Source organism: Chiloscyllium punctatum, chromosome 13, assembly GCF_047496795.1.
Source record: "Chiloscyllium punctatum isolate Juve2018m chromosome 13, sChiPun1.3, whole genome shotgun sequence".
Taxonomy (NCBI): domain Eukaryota; kingdom Metazoa; phylum Chordata; class Chondrichthyes; order Orectolobiformes; family Hemiscylliidae; genus Chiloscyllium; species Chiloscyllium punctatum.
Window position 1 is genome coordinate 6996758 of NC_092751.1, and position 17559 is coordinate 7014316.

Below are 17559 nucleotides of genomic sequence, written 5' to 3' on the forward strand. Positions count from 1 at the left end.
CTGGTACAGACTGATCATAATGCCGGTCCACATTAATCGCATTTCTCTGCACTCGGACCATATCAGACGAATTCTTTGCTAGCCATGTATTTGTCCAAATTCAGCTCAGGTTGACAGCATATCTGCCACTGGGAAAATGTTAGTCTGTGATTAAAGTTGGAATAACAGAGCATTAGAAATGCATTACAGAAAAAAATGGATTCTGCATGGCTTTGTGCAGATGAAATCAGACCTAACACGTTTACAATTATTTTCAGATCGTCACAAGCACAATACATAAAGGGGAATGCAGTAAATGCAATATATCTGAATTTCTAAAATTACTCAGAACGGTGTTTTATATGATAGCACTTCACAAGCATAGAAGCATGAACCAACACAGTTGGGGGTATGTATTAGTCGAGGATTGGGGAATGAATGGAGAGGCGGGGTAATGAGGGCATTTTCATGATAGTAAATTGTAACTTTCAGATTCCCGGAGCCAACAATATTGGTGCCACAGCTGTTGACAACATGTACTAATCACCTGTACAACATAAGTTAATGTACTGTTGCTCAGTTTGGAGATGACACAAAATAGATATGGATGCAAGTAATGCGGGCGGCACAGCAACATTGTGGACGGACAGAATTAGGATAAACAAGTGGACAAAAACGTAGCAGCATAAAACATGCAAAAAAAGAGGTTTATGCGTTTTGGTAGATATAAATATTAAGTGGGGAAATACACAACGCAAAGCATCAGCATACAGAGCACTTCGCTTCCTTGTACATGAAATATGAAAAGTTAGCATCCAGTTTCAGCAGGTCATCGGGAAGTTAAATAATTTTGTTTCACTTTATTTAAACGGAATGGGGACATATGTTTATTTTTTTCAAAATACACATGGCATTAATCTGATCAGAGCTGGATTAATGTGAACAAATTTAGACCCCCTATTTTAGGAATAGCAGTTCAGGGAAATTTAATACAAATCATCCTGGATATGGGAGGATATTCTCGGGAGATGAAACTGAGAATATTGCCCTTATACTCATTGGAGTGTAGAATAATGTAACAAGACTTTGCTGAGATACATTAGATTATGAGGGACATGATAGGATAATTTAGGAGAGAATGAATCGTCTTGTCTGAGAATCGAAGACCAGAGAACATAATCTCAGAGCAAGCAATAACCTATTTAAGAACGATGTGGAGGAATTTCCTTCTCTTCGAGCCGACTGAATATGTGAAAGTATTTACTGCAGGTCGCCCTAGAAATTGGCAGCTGTGTATCCAAGATTACACTGAGATTAGGGAGGTTGGTAAAAAAGGAAGGGGTGTGGCGTTGCTGATTACAAATGATATTATGGCTGCAGAAAGGCAGTTCGAGGGGGATCTGCCTTTGGAGGTAGTATGGGCTGAAGTCAGAAATAGGAAAGGAGCAGTCACCTTGTTGGGTGTTTACTATAGGCCCGCCAATAGCAGCAGAGATGTGGAGGAACAGATTGGGAAACAGATTTTGGAAAAGTACAGAAGCCACAGGGTAATAGTCATGGGCGGTTTCAACTTCCCAAATATTGGTTGGAAGCTCTTTGGATCAAGTAGATTGGACCGGGCGGTGTTTGTGCAGTGCATCCAGGAAGCTTTTCTAACTCAGTATGTACATTATCCGACCAGAGGGGAGGCCATATTGGATTTGGTACTCGGTAACGAACCGGGACAAGTGATGGCCTTGTTAGCGGGTGAGCATTTTGGTGATGGTGACCACAATTCTGTGACCTTCACATTCGTTATGGAGAGAGATAGGTGCATGCAACAGGGTAGGTTTTTCAATTGGGGGAAGGGTAAATACGATGCTGCAAGATAAGGTCTGAGGAGTATAAGTTGGGAGCATCGGATGTCTTTGAAGGATGTCATGGAAATGTGGAACTTTTTCAAGGAACAGATACGACGTGTCCTTGATATGTATGTACCTGTCAGGCAGGAAAGAGATGGCCATGTGAGGGAACCTTGGTTGACGAGGGAGGTTGAATATCTAGCAAAGAGGAAGAAGGAGGCTTAGATAAGGTTGAGGAAACAAGGTTCAGAAAGAGCGTTGGAGGGATACAGGATAGCCAGGAGGGAGCTGAAAAAAGGGATTAGGAGAGCTAAGAGAGGGCATGAAAAATCTTTGGCGGGTACGATCAAGGATAACCCCAAGGCCTTTTATGCGTCTGGGAGAAACATGAGAATGATGAGAACAAGGGGAGGTCCGATCAAGGACAGTAGTGGGAGACTGTATATTGAGTCGGAAGAGATAGGAGAGGTCTTAAATGAATACTTTTCTTCAGTATTTACAAATGAGAGTGACCATATTGTTGAAGAGGAGAGTGTGAAATGGACTAGTAAGCTAGAGGAGATACTTGTCAGGAAGGAAGATGTGTTGGGCATTTTGAAAAACTTGAGGACAGACAAGTCCCCCGGGCCTGACAGGATATATTCTAGGATTATGTGGGAGGCAAGAGAGGAAATTGCAGAGCCGTTGGCAATTATCTTTTCGTCTTCACTGTCAATGGAGGTGGTACCAGGGACTGGAGAGTGGCGAATGGTGTGGCCCTGTTCAAAAAAGGGAATAGGGATAACCCCGGGAATTACAGGCCAGTTAGTCTTACTTCTGTGGTAGGCAAAGTAATGGAAAGGGTACTGAGGGATAGGATTTATGAGTATCTGGAAAGACACTGCTCGATTAGGGACAGGTAGCACGGATTTGTGAGGGGTAGGTCTTGCTTTACGAGTCTTATTGAATTCTTTGAGGAGGTGACCAATCATGTGGATGAGGGTAGAGCAGTGGATGTCGTGTACATGGATTTTAGTAAGGCATTTGATATGGTTCCCCATTGTAGGCTTATGCGGAAAGTCAGGAGGCTTGGGATAGTGGGAAATTTGGCCAGTTTGATAGAGAACTGGCTGACCGCTCGAATTCAAAGAGTGGTGGTAGATGGTAAATATTCCGCCTGGATCCCAATTACAAGTGGAGTTCCTCAGGGATCAGTTCTGGGTCCTCTGCTGTTTGTAATTTTTATTAATTCCGTGGAAGAGGGAGTCGAAGGGTGGGTCAGTAAATTTGCAGGCATACGAAGATTGGTGGAGTTGTGAACAGTGAGGAGGGCGGTTGTCGGCTGCAAAGGGACTTAGATATGATGCAGAGCTGGGCTGAGGAGTGGCAGATGGAGTACAACCCTATCAAGTGTGAGGTTGTCTATTTTTGAAGGACAAATAAGAATGCGGGATAAAGGGTTAACGGTTAGGTTCTTAGTAATGTGGAGGAGCAGAGGGATCTTGGGGTCTATGTTCATCGCTCTTTGAAAGTTGCCACTCAGGTGGATAGAGCTTGTAAGAAGGCCTATGGTGTATTTGCGTTGATTAGCAGAGGGATTGAGTTCAACAGTCGTGAGGTGATGTTGCAGCTGTACAGGACCTTGGTAAGGCCACATTTGGAGTATTGTGTGCAGTTCTGGTCGCCTTACTTTAGGAAACATGTGGAAGCTTTGGACAGGGTGCAGAGGATATTTACCAGGATGTTGCCTGGAATGGAGAATAGGTCGTACGAGGATAGGTTGAGAGTGCTAGACCTTTTCTCATTGGAAAGGCGATGGATGATGGGTGACCTGATAGAGGTTTATAAGATGATCAGGGGAATAGATAGAATAGACAGTCAGAGACTTTTCCGCCGGGTACAACAGAGTGTTACAAGGGGACATAAATTTAAGGTTAAAGGTGGAATGTATGGCGGGAATGTCAGGGGTAGGTTCTTTACCCAGAGAGTGGTGGGGACATGGAATGCGCTGCCTGTGGGAGTGGCAGAGTCAGAATCATTGGTGACCTTTAAGCGGCAATTGGATAGGTATATGGATGGGTCCTTAAGCTCGGACAAATGTTCGGCACAACATTGCGGGCCGAAGGGCCTGTTCTGTGCTGTATTGTTCTATGTTCTATCTTCTATGTTCTAAGACTGTGAGAAACAGATTTTAATCAGCAAGGTATTCAAAGGTTAGGTGCTATTGCAGGAACTTGAATCTGAGGATTATCAGATCAGTTGCAATCACACTGAATGGTGAGAGCAGGCTGCACAGGTTTAATTGACGGCTTCTGCTCTTTAATCTTATTATCTTTCCTTTCTGGACTTTCAGTTGCTTCTGTTTTTCCTTTGTCAATGATTTTACCGGGCATTAGAAGATGAAGATTTACAGTGCGAAGGCCAAAAAGCAAATATCACTTCAGTATCTGATGGTGTTGTCCAGTTGATTGTTGCCTGAATATGATTCGCTTTTGAACATGAAAGGGAAAAGCATCATTCACAGTGTGGAGAAACTGTACACGTGTTGTACGTGTGGGCTGGATTTCACCAGATCATCTGCCTAGTCAGAACATAAATACAGTCAGAAGAGGGAAAGGCCATTCGTCTGTTTCGAGTGTGGGACAGAATTCACTTGATCAACTACGTTGTTATAACAACAGCAAGTCCACATAGCGGAAATGTCTTTTAAATGCCCTGAACGTGGGAAGCGGCTTAAAATCTCTGAGAATCTGTTGACCCATCAATATGTTGACACTGATGAGAAACTTCATTTGCTCCCAAAGTGGGCCTGGATTAAAGTGGTGAATTGGACTCTCTGTGCATGCGCCATCTCACTGTGGGGAGAGGCTGTTCACCTGCACTGGTGTGGGAGGAGATTTTATGTGAAATCCAACCTACTGAAATAACAGCAAATTCACAAATGAACAAAGTGCCTCGTTTTTACTGTGCTTCATCGTGTGTCAAAGTCTCAACCAAAAGTTTTGGTTTGAATTCCAGCTTACTGTGGAGCTATTCCATAGAGTTTAATGTATAGGAAAGGATGAGAAGGTTACGGGACAATGGCAGGGAGATGGGGTTAGTCTGAATGTGCATTTTGGTCGGAATGGGCCAGTTTGGACCAAAGGGTCTGCCTCTGTGCTTTAGGACTCTATGACTCTCACAACCATTGCTTGTCTCCCACTGAATGTCATATTGTACTTTCCCAATTCACTGGAGCGAACTTGACCCTCCACCCTGCAGGCTTCCCTGATGTTTGACAATCATGTTCAACATTCGATATTATATGCAGACGCCGTGTAAAATGCAACATATTAATTTCACATTTCCTGAGAACAAGATTATTAATTAGTCCTTCTGAGCACAAATCACCAAATCCAAACTAACCTTGTCTCTAGTTTGGATTACAACACACTCTTCCAGCTGTCTGATACACACTTCTGTAATTTATTTTTCACAGTATTAGCAGTCACTTAGTTTATGCAGTTCAGATGTAACGTGAGATAATTCAGTATTACTGCAGCACCAACAATACCAATTTTCCACAGCATAAGATATACAAAATCTGCACGGCAGAACACACCAATGCTTGTTTCTTATTGCTAAGATCCTCCCAAACCGATTCTGTGGGATCTGAGGGACAGGGTCGGTGACATTATTAGTGACAGACTTAGAGAAGACGTTCATTGAGGCTCACCTCGACGCTGAGATAATCTGAAGAAATGTCCAGGACGTTCTGTATCCTCGTTCTACCAGGATAAGCATAACTGTATTCTCTCTGTTCCCTCACACTCACTGTATATCTGTTATTGCACCTACCCTTGAACAAGGCTTACGCTCTATCTCCAAATAAAGTTCATGTACTTCCAATCTCACTGTTGAATTCAGCACCTTCCTTCCATCATTTTGTCTGTCGCCCATGCAATACACCCACACCAATAACACCTTATGGATTCTGCACTGTGGATTGACTCCCTCCAGACACCTCACCATTCAGCAACCCTCCCCACCCTCCCACTCCCCCCACCACCACCTACAACAGTACGAACAGCTCAATCCCCACTTCCCTTTCTCCCATTCCAGGATAAACAGCCTGGAACAAGACAGAAAGGGCCAAGCCGGGTGGTGGAGTGTCCGATATCCTTCGCTTTCCCCCCCTCCCCTCTCGCGCCATGTTGGAAGGACCCTTGCACGAGCTGGAGAGCACTGAGTGAATCGTGTGGAGATTCTGCAATCTCCACCTCCTACCAACTGAGTAAGAAGCAATGTTTTATGGAGGGCAATTCTCACTTTAACCGCTCTGTCTTTTCCGCTATTTCTTTCCCTCCCAAAACAAAAAATATCTCATTGCAGAGAGATGCAGACACAGAAATACTGAGAGACATATGTAAACACCACAATATACTAACACTCACAGCACATGCAACGAAATGGACCCGCACACATGTAGAGGCATACAGAGACATACACAGTCACACACAAACAGATTTAAACAGATAAAATGCAGAGGCTAATACACGGAAGAACAAATGTATACACACAAATACACAGACACACAAACACATGAACAAACACACACGCACGCATGCAGATACACAGAAACGCAGGCACTTGTGTCTGTAAGCCAGAGATAGATAGGTTTTTGATGAATAAGGGTACCAAGGGTTCCCGAGAGAAGTCACGAGAATGATGTTCAGAACCCTCTAAGCCAATATTAAATGACATTCAACTTCGATGGGCCGAATTGCCGAATTCAGCTCCTTTTTGTAATGCACGTGTGGTGTTATGCTATCTGGTATTCTCTTCCTGGGACAGGAGCGGAGAATGAGTTTAATACATATTTGATTGGAAAGAGTCAGTGGTAATGTTGGACAGGTTTAGAGAGCTGTATAGTCTATGTCTATTCCTAATTATTCTGTCTTTATGTTTCAAAAAAGGTGGCAATTTGATATTAGTTTAAAACAGTTTTAAAGTAATGGGTCCTGCAATGAAATAAGGACGTTCCTTTCCCTTTCGTGTTATGCTATCTGTGGTGCCCTTTTCCTCAGGGAGCAGTAAAGACGTGGTTTTTTAAGCTATTCAAGGCTGACCTCGAATGATCTTTCCTGGACAGGAGGGTCAATGTTTATTGGGAACAGACCAGAAGATGGACAGAACATTCAGATCAGCCATGAGCATTCTCAATGGTGCAGCCGAATGGCCAACTTCTGCTCTGATCCATTAAGTTAGTCTGCAGATGTAGCAAGTGGTATGAAATGATGTTGTTTCTGGGAAAGGGTATCGGGTTTAATCATAGCAATGTTTTACTGCATCTGGACAGCGAGACTGCAGATGCTGGTGGTCAGAGTCGAAACGCATCACACTGGAAACGCACAGCAGGTCAGGCAGCATCCGAGGAGCAGGAAAGTCAATGTTTCGGGCATAAGCCCTTCATCAGGAATGTGCCTGAAACATGCCTCTCCTTCTCCCTGTACACACGTTCCTGGGAGGCATTTTGATAAGAAGCATTACCAGTTTAGGTATTGGATGCGAAATATTTTTGAACCATACACAATTTTGTGAAAAAATTAGCTGGATACATATTTTATCTTGTGTGGGTGTTTGAAACTACAGAATAAGTGTTAAGAATAAAATGTGTTGATTGATAAAAATGCTTAGGCGGGTACTGCACCTTTTAAAGAGAGTAAAAGTTGGCAAGGACTTAACAAACACAGAGCGTGCTGATTTTTTTTTAAAAAAGTAACATTTGACTGAAAGAAACAGTTGAGCTGAGTGCTATGATATGCAACAAATTCGATTTAGGCCGATCAGTTTAACTTACGCCCAAGAAACCAAAATCCAAACGAATTTGAATTTTAATGCTTATAAAACCAATGAGACATTCTGGTGTTTTGTGGTATAAAATCGGGCATTTTGAACAGTTAGCCAGGGCGGCAAAAAGCACTAATAAATGCAGACTGCCTGCAGAATCGCTCTTTGAAAGGTACCTGTTTCCATGAAATCTGTGCAGTTGAAGACCGAAGAAAAGACCCGGGAAAACCGACAGATGAAGATTCACAGGAAAATCGACATAACTCACTAGGGGTTTCGAAGTTCAATTTTTTTTTTGTAAATCTTAATCGGGTGGTTTTATTGGATCAGTACATTGCTATAGAGTGGGAAGTAGATAAACTGATCAGACCAGGATGAGTACAGTGTGGAAAGTTGTTGATTAATGTTCTCTTTTTTTTTCTTGGAGTTAAAAAATAAACTATTATTTCTTTCGATAGATAGTGGGATTTGGTCGTTCTTTGTCACTCACACTTTTACAGACTATAAGGCGAGGTGATTTTTTTTTCTGTGTGTCTGGTTTAAATTAGCAGAAGGGCTTCACACACTGTCGTAACATTGATTTTTAACGCAGATATAATGAAGACATCAACCGATTCCTTAAAATTATGCAGACACATGTAAACATGCCATGAAATTATGCAGCTGGGATTTTGTTTTTCTTTTGCTCAGAAAAGGCACTGTGTACAACAGCAGTAATGATGCACTTGTATATAGGATCTTATCATCCATTGCAGAGAATTTTCAAGGAAATCACACGTGGTCCTTTTTGGTGTTCAGTTAGCATTATTGCATAGTTTAACACAGGGAGGGATAAAAATGTTACCTGCCACAGAAGCAGCAGCCTCGTGCCCCCCTCTCTCATTTTCTTCCACCTGACAAGAGAAAAAAAATCCTGCGTCATCTTTACCAATCGTGTAGGTTTCCTGATGAAAGATTCTTTGGCATCTTTCCACTGTCTGACGTAAAGTGAATTGAACCAAATCCAACTGTTCCGGGGAGATAGCCCATTACAAGCAGCTTGTGTGAGTGGAAGAACTTCAGAGGACCGAATAACATTTGGGACATTCTGTCATCTTTCCATTTGTTAAGAGTTCAGCTATTAAAGAACTCGAGAAAGCTTTCTTTTTTTTTGTTTTGTCTTAAAATGTGTGTGTTCATGTGTGCATGCAGCGGCACGTTTGTGTGTTTGTCACATTTCTCTAGAAGGTGAGCTAGGCTGACACTTATATCATTGGCCTTATCACTAAACTTTGAAATTTCTTGTAACCAGTGGAGGAGTGTGACTGCAAAAGGAATCAGTGACCCTGTAACATTGGTTGGAACACGAATGAGAAATTCTGAAAGAGCTGTAAAAGTGGGAATTCCCTTTCCCAGAAATATGTGATGTCTAGGTGTTTGTATTGAACAGAGAAATGAATGAATGGAAATGGTCCATCCAGAAAAGTGCTTTTAAGACCACAACCAGATCAGCTACGAACTTAGTACCTGGTACAGCAGTGGCAAAGTGGTTAATGACTCACTCCTGCTCCTCACTCAAATGTTCCAATGTTCTATTCAGCCCTGCACAGGAGCAGATGGAGGCCACTTGCACGAAATACCTGGTTCACAGTAACACAGGATATCATTCAGTTCCTCCAGACTGACACATACAGTATGGTGTGGATTGGAAAATGCTATTGGGTAATACAAGCTGGGTTTGAAAGACGCCTCTGGTCTCTTTACAGAGTGTTTCCGCTCTGCAATCTGCGGTTCATTTGTTGGTCATGTAGTGGACCCAGATTACAGCCCAGATTGAAAACAGCCCACAGACATCACTCAGAGATGATACACAAAATTATTTGCGCTCTCCGACTGCAACATTCAGGAAAATTACAACCATTAACTTTCCAGATACAAGATATCAGAACATAAGGAACAGGATGACGTAGGTCGGCCAGTCAATCCTGCTGTGCCATTGTAGACCATGATGGCTGATCCACTGTTGGTAGCAGTTCCATTCAATTCCCAATTCTTCACACCCTTCAACAAAATGATAGTGGGCAAAAACCAATCTAGCTCCACTGTAACTACGTTCAGTGATCTAGATCCCCGAACTCTCTCATCCAGATGGTTCCTGACATGCATTACCCTCTGTGAGAAGAAAACACTCCCCACACAGACACAATAACCTATTGATGAGTTCAAAAGAGGTGAACACAGGAGCCCAGCTGAGAGTGGCAGACCCTGATATGAAGGCCGGAGTTGACTCAGTATGGTATCAAGGAACGCTGACTAAATTAAATTTCGTGGGCATCAGCCACAATATCTCTTCTGGTTGGGGTCATCAATAGCACAACAGAAGATATGCGTGGTTTGTGGACATCAATCCTTTCAGTTCCAGGACAACACTTCAAGCCATCCTCAGGGGAGCTTCCTTAACACAAACAGCTCCAGCTGCTGCATCAATCCTTTCCACCACCATAAGATTAGAAGTTGTGATGGTCACTGAAGATCAGAAAATATTCAGGACATTTTGTACACTGTCAGCTCCTGAACCAGTCTGCGTCCATATGCAGCAAGACCCGGACAACATTCAGGCTTGTGCTGTTAAAGTGTCGGTAACATTCATGATATAGCACGGCCAGATACTGCACATTTCCACAGTTAAAAGAGGAGCTCATTCAGCATCTCAATGTGGTTGCACCCGGATATGAGGAAGTAATTCAGGCCATCGAAACGAATGAACAAGAAGAGGGACAAACTATTCAACCCTTCTGCCTGTTCCACAAGAAAAGAAGCAGTCTCGTCAGTGCATCTAACTGCTAAACAGGAACGTGAAAAGTCCAATCAGACCCTTGAGCGTGTTCCATGCGACCTGGACGAGAACATTCATCTCCTCCAGGGTTTATGGAGAAAAAGGAGGATGTCATTGATGCTCCAACGTGACAAACAAAAGGAGCAGAGACTGCACTCAGCGATGGCTCCATGATGTTCCTCGTAGCCCCATTGCATGTGGAACGTGTGCCATTTTAACATAGTTTCCTGGCGGTGAGGAGAGAAGCCACATATCTTTTGCGAGGTCTCAAGGAGACATCTTCCCCCTCCGAGAAGACAGACCCATGTTCTCCATCCAGGACAGAAGCTGTTGGGAATAGTTAACTGTTTTAGAGTAAAGATATTTTGGCTGCTGTCGGGATTGTGGATAACATGACGTTCTGTGCAGAATCACACATACCGAATGCACTATATTAATGTCGGAGACTGTATGCAAACCCTGAACCTGTCTCTGTCAATCGACATGGAGAGTAGGGCTGAAGTAGGAGAAACGTTCTCAGAGGCACTTAAACTATCGAGACTTATAACCCGCGTAAAAAAATACAAACAATGGAATTTATCACGTTCTTAGTGTCTGTTTAGAACATAATGAGTGATTGCCCATTCCCCTCAAATTTCAATGCAATTACCTCTTATTGTGTCACAGAGCTACAGATTAATCTTCACTCACTCCTCATGGTACAATGATCCCTGTGATTAGTCTGTTGACACTCTTTCACACTCTCTCTGTGACGAGGAGATCATTCCTTATAAAGGAGAGAAAATCTGCCCACAATACCCTAAATACTGCCTCAACAACACTCTCAGGGATGATCATAATAATTCCCTTCCCTCACTTTGCCGTCTCTGTTTCTTTCCTGTGGTGTGAAAAAGCCATTCCTTCTCTATGCCCTGAGACTGACGTGAAATTTACAAGTTCCTTACGTCTGTACATCAACATCAATAAAGCCAACACCAGAGATGGAAATGGACATCACTCTTGTGGAGAACTTCAAAGATATAGAATACACCTAAAACAAGGAATGGTCACCTACCCCAATGGAAATGAGCTGTTGGAATATGGTAAACAAGCAGAGGAAGGAGCTATCTTTCCTTTGTTGTTCCCTCACGGGATGTGTGCAGCCCTGGTCAGACCAGCATGTTATACCGATCTGAAACTGGGTGGCTGGTTCAGCTGTTCCACAGGACAGTAAAGAGTAAACTACATTGCTGTGGGATTGCAGTCACACAGAGACCTGTCCAGGCAAGGACGACCCATTGTCTTCTCATAAGGACATGAGGCAAGCAGATGGGCTTTTTCTCACAAATGATAATGGGTTCATTTTAATTGTATCAATTTCTTTCATGAGGTATCAATGGATTATTATTCGATGGCAGTAGGTTAAGCATCATTGACTTGAGTACTATACGCTGTCTTACATCTGACTTATTCTGTGCAGAGAACAAGCTAAACATCTCAAATGCAATTATTTTGTAGTGGACACGTGGTTTGAAGAGACTTGAAGAAACAGCTGTATCGGATTTAACAAAAACACAAACGATGGTTCATTCAGGAATTGCACTAAGGCTGAGGAGACGACTGGGATATCATAATGGTATGGTGGTATTGGACAGGATTGGTGCGTAGGGAAGATATGGAAATGTAATTTGTGCAGGACAGAAAGGATTATGCAGTTTGAGTTCCTTCTCACATATCAGTTAGTAATTTGTAAATAGTAATTTGCTTTATATATTTTATAAGGAAAGGAATTTTTGATTGGAAGTGAAGACATTGATTGCCATTTCCTAATATTTACAAATCATGAGCAGAAATTCAGTTCAACCCAGTTTAACAGTCAAAGAGAATGACTTACTAGGAACACCAACTATAGTAAGGATGGGATAGTAACCACCTTGAATAATCCAACGGATTTCCTGGATCCGCCATACTAATGATATCCAAGGCTCAGAAAGATAGTATAGACCCAACGATAAACTCCTGTCCATTGTTGGGACATTCCAGTCTCATGTTCACAGATTCTGATCCATTGTTGGAACATTCGAGTGTAATGTTCTCAGATTCTAATCTCTCCTCCCTTCCCTTTAGAGCTGCTGATCCCTGTTAGTGCTGTCGGTGATATTCCCTCTCACACTATGGGATAAAACATTGACAGAGCCCATTTATCATTTAACGATGGAAACCCTCCACTGGGATAATTAGAATCCACAGAGATTGACAATTATCACAGTCGGTGAACAATTAGCTCAGTTAAACCCTTTCAATTCAATATTAATTTTATTAAAATTCAAAATAACGTTTAAAATTTTCACAATCCGCATGGGATATGTTGGAGTGACTGAGGGAAGGGATGTTGGAGATGGCAGATTGTTTGTGTGTAATCATTCAATCTGCCTTGGATATGAGAATTGTTGGAACATAAACGAGTTTCTCCATTTATCAATGGAAATTATCGCCTGAAATTATTGATCAGTGATTATATTGATGAATTAACTTTTATAGTCCAAAATCTGATGGGGAAAATGTGCTTAAGAAAACATGGATTATAACAGGCAAACTGCATGAATATTTTAACAGAGAATTGTACATGACAAATACAATTCAGTTTGTTATTTGAGGATGAGAAGGGGCAAGTAATGGACATGCTGTTGATGTTATTGATGTCAGTGAACTCTGATGAAGTATCATTTATTAGAGTTCAATTACTGTGTGATTATGACGTTGGGGAGGAGACAGAAATCAGAGAGAATCGGAGGAAATGGCTGCTGCGACTGGAGGGAGAGATAATGAGATTGCCAGTTATCAGTATTGGAACGTGCCTCTTTATAAATCATTAGGTCAGAATCATGATGCAGCTATAGGAAGGGATGAGAACAGCCAACATTAACCATAAGACCAGAAGACATAGGAGCAGAAATGTGGCCTTTCTGCCCATTGAGTCTGCTCCGCCATTTGATCATATCTGTTAAGCTTCTCAACATCACTCTCACGCTTTCTCCCCATAACCCTTGGTCTCCTTGACAATCAAGAACCTAGCGAGCTCAGTCTTAAATATACATAATGATCTGGTCTCTACAGCTTCTGTGGCCGTGAATTCCATAGATCCCCGACTCTCTGGCTGAAGAAGTTTCTCCGATCTCTGTTCTAAACGGTCTTCCCTTTATGCTGGGATCTCGAGTCCTAGTCTCTCCTATCAATAGAAACATCTTTCCAACATCCTCTCTATCCACGTCATTCAGTATTTGGTAAGTTTCAATTAGATGCCGCAGATAATTCTAAACTCCATCAGATACTGTCCTAGAGCCCTCAAATGTTACACATATGTTAAGCTTTTCATTCGAAAACCATTCCTATGAATCTTCTCTGAACATCCTCCAGTTTCAGTGCGTCCTTCCTGAGATACGAGGCCCAAAACTGCACACAGTGCTCCAAATGTAGTCTGACCAGAGCCTTATACAGCCTAAGAAGTATATCCCTGCTTTTATATTCAAACCCTTTTGAAATGAATAGCATCATTGTATTTGCTTTCCTTACTAGTGACAACCTGCAAGTCTACCTTGAGAGGCTCCTGGACTAGAGGTCCCAAGTCTCTGCACTTCAGACTTCTGATTTTACTCTTAATATTGAAACTAGTCCATGCCTCTTGTCTCTCTGGCAAAGAGCACGACCACACACTTTTGCACACTGTACTCTATTGACCAGTTCTTTCCCCAATCTCCCAAACTGCCCACATCCTTCTGCAGGCGAAGGTGAGGACTGCAGATGCAAGAGATCACCAAAAGTGTGGTGCTAGAAAAGCACAGCCGGTCAGGCAACATCCGAGGAGCAGGAGGTGCGACATTTCAGGCATAAGCTCTTTGTCAGGATTGAGGAGGGTGCGCGAAAGTGTGCTGAAAGATAAATAGGAGAGGGTGAGGCTGGCGGGATGGTAGCGTGGAAGGCGGTAGTTCAACGAAGGTGGATGGTGACCGTGAAGGATAGGGAAGATGAAGAGATTGGACAGTTCAAAAGGACAGTGCGAAGTTGGAGTGTTCGATGTGAGATAAGGTGGAGAACGTGAGATGAGGAAACTGGTGAAATTGGCATTGATACCGTGTGGTTGCACGGTCCCAGGGTGGAAGATGAGATGTTGTTCCTCAAGGTGTTCGGTGACTTGGCTTTGGCAATGGAGCAGACCCAAGACTGGCATGTCTTTGGCAGATTGGGAGGTTGAGTTGAAGTTTTCGGCCTCAGGGTGGTAGGACCATTTTGTGTGTGTGTGTGTGTGTGTGTGTGTGTGTGTGTGTGTGTGTGTGTGTGTGTGTGTCCCAGTGATGCTCCCTGAAACGTTCCAAAATTTGACATCCTGTCTCCTCAATGTACAGGAAACAGGGAACAATGGAGAAAGTACAATGTCTACGCGGTGTGGAAGGATCCTTTGGGACATTTGATGGAGGTGAGGGGGAAGGTGTCGGCGCATGCTTTACACAACTTGGCATGGCAAGGCAAGGTGCTGGGAATGGATGATGGCTTGTTTGGGGGGATGGGGCGTGGACCTAATGAGGGAGTTTTGGAGGGAATGGTCTCTGCAGAATGCTGATAGGGGTTGGGAGGGAAATATATCTCTGGTGGTAGGGTCTGACTGGAGGTGGCAGAAATATTGGAGGATGATGATTTTATCTGGAGGTTGGTGGGGTGGAAGTTAAGGACCATGGCGGTCTATCCTTGTTGTGGTAGGAAGGGTGGGGTTCAAGTACAGAAGTTTGGGAAGCTGAGGAGAATCGGTGGAGCAATTTTCTGCAAGCTCACCACCTCTCCAATGCGATCTGACCCTCTTCATATCTTTGTACTGTCTGAACATCAGGTTGTCGGTGTCACTGTGGCTGACTGGTTAGTACAGTGCCAGGGACACAGGTTCGATTCCCACTTCGGGTTTTTGCTAGTTTGGAGTTTGAGTATTCTCCCCATATCTGCGTGGGTTCCCTGCGGGTGTTCTGGTTTCCTGCTGCAGTCCATACATGTGCAGATTAGGTGAAATGGGTATGCTAAATTGCCCAGATATTACGTTATTAGTCAGCAGAAAATGGGTCTGCTTGGATTACTCTTCGGAGGGTTGGTGTAGGACTTATTTTGCCAAAGGCCTGTTTCCACACTCTTCTGATTCTAATACTAAAAATGAGCCAAAGTACCCTCTGTTCCTTCATCTAGATCGTTATCTGTATAAGGTGAAATTTAGTGCTCCCAACACTGAGCCTTGTGGCAATGCTTGTCACTGAGTGCCAACGTGAGATGGCACATTTTACCCTTACTCTCTGCTAGCTTCAATCGATGCTCGCACGTTGCCTCTGACACCATAGGTCCCCTTTCTCTATAACCTCCAGTGTAGCAATTTGTCAAAGGACGTCTTGAGGTGTAGGTAGATACTATCCATTGGCTCTCCTAATCTGCTCAGTACTTCCTCAAAACATTCTAGTATGTTTGTCAGGCATGACCGCCCCTTGATGAAACCAGGCTAACTCTGCCCTATTTTACAATCTATATCCAAGTATTCAGAAATCGCATCCTTCATGATGGATTTTAGAATCTTACCCACAACTGAGGTTGGGTTAATCAGTCTGTAATTTTCTGTCTTCTGCCTTACTCCCTTGTTAAACGGGGTGTCACGTTAGAGATTTTCCAGTCCACTTTGCCCTTTCCTGATTCTAGTCATTCCTGAAAGATCACAACTAACGCTTGCACTACACCTTCAGCTATCTCCCTTACAAGGCTTGGGTGTAGTCCATCTGCTCCAGATTATTTATCTGCATTCTGGCTATTCAGTTTTCTAACCCATTCTCTTTGGTAATGACCACCATACTCCGTTCTTCCCCTCACTCTGTTGATTTTTTTTGGGAAAGTAATACTGTCTTCCACTGTGAAGACTGACGCAAAGTTCCTCAGCCATTCCTTTGTTCCCCACCACGACCTCTCTGGCATCATTTCCAATATCTACTTTTGCCTCTCTTTTGCACTTTATATATCTAAGTGGCTAGCTTATCTCCTTTTTAATTTTCTCCATCCTGACACATTTTTGTTGCCCTCTGTTGGTCTTTGTAAGCTTCCCAATACTTTGGTTTCACACTGCCCATCACCACATTATATACTTCTCTCCTTTGCTTTGATGCTATCCCTAACTTCCCTGGTCAGCCATGGTTGCCTCATCCTCCCTGTACCATGCCTCTTTGTCCTTGCAATGTATCTCTGCTGTGTCTCCTAAATTACTCTTAGAGCCTCCTGCCATTGCTGTTCTACTGTCTTTTCTGCAAGGCTACTCTCCCAGTCAATTCTACCCAACTTCTCCCTTGTGCCTCGGCAGTTGCCTTTATTCAGCTGAAGTACTGTTGCCTCTGATTCTATCTTCTGCCTCTCAAATTGTAGTATAAATTCAACCATGCTATGATCGCTGCTTCTGACGGCTTGCTTCAATTTAAGATCCTTTATCTAGTCTGCCTCTTCGCACAACACTAAATCCAGTATTGCCTGTTCCCTCGTGGATTGCACCACAAGCTACTCAAAGAAAATCTTGTAGACATTTCATGAATTTCTTTTCTACCAATCTGATTTTCCCATTCCCCCCGAATATTGAAATCGCCCATGATCACTGTAACCTTGCCTTTCCTACACATCTTTTCTATCTCCTGATATATCTGATGGCCCAGCTCCTCACTACTGTTTGGAGGCCTGTATAAGACACCAACTGTCGTTGCTTTAACATTGTGCTTCCTCAATTTTACATATGAAGATGCTACACCATCTGACCCTTTGTTATTTCTTGCTGTTGATTTAATTTCATTTCTTACTGATAAGGCAACCACACCCCGTCAGCCCACCAGCGTATCTTTTGGATAGGGTGCATATCCTGGAATATTTAACTCCCAATCCTGATCCCCTTGCAGCTATATCTCTGTGATGCCCATCATGTCATAACAGCCAATTTCGATCTGGGTCACGAATTCATTTACCCTATTCCTCATACTGCATGCATTCAGATATAACACTGTCAGTCCTGCATTAACCATCTCTCCTCTCATTGTCATTCGTATTCCAGTGTGCTTGAAGTTTGTTTGTTAATCATTTCTA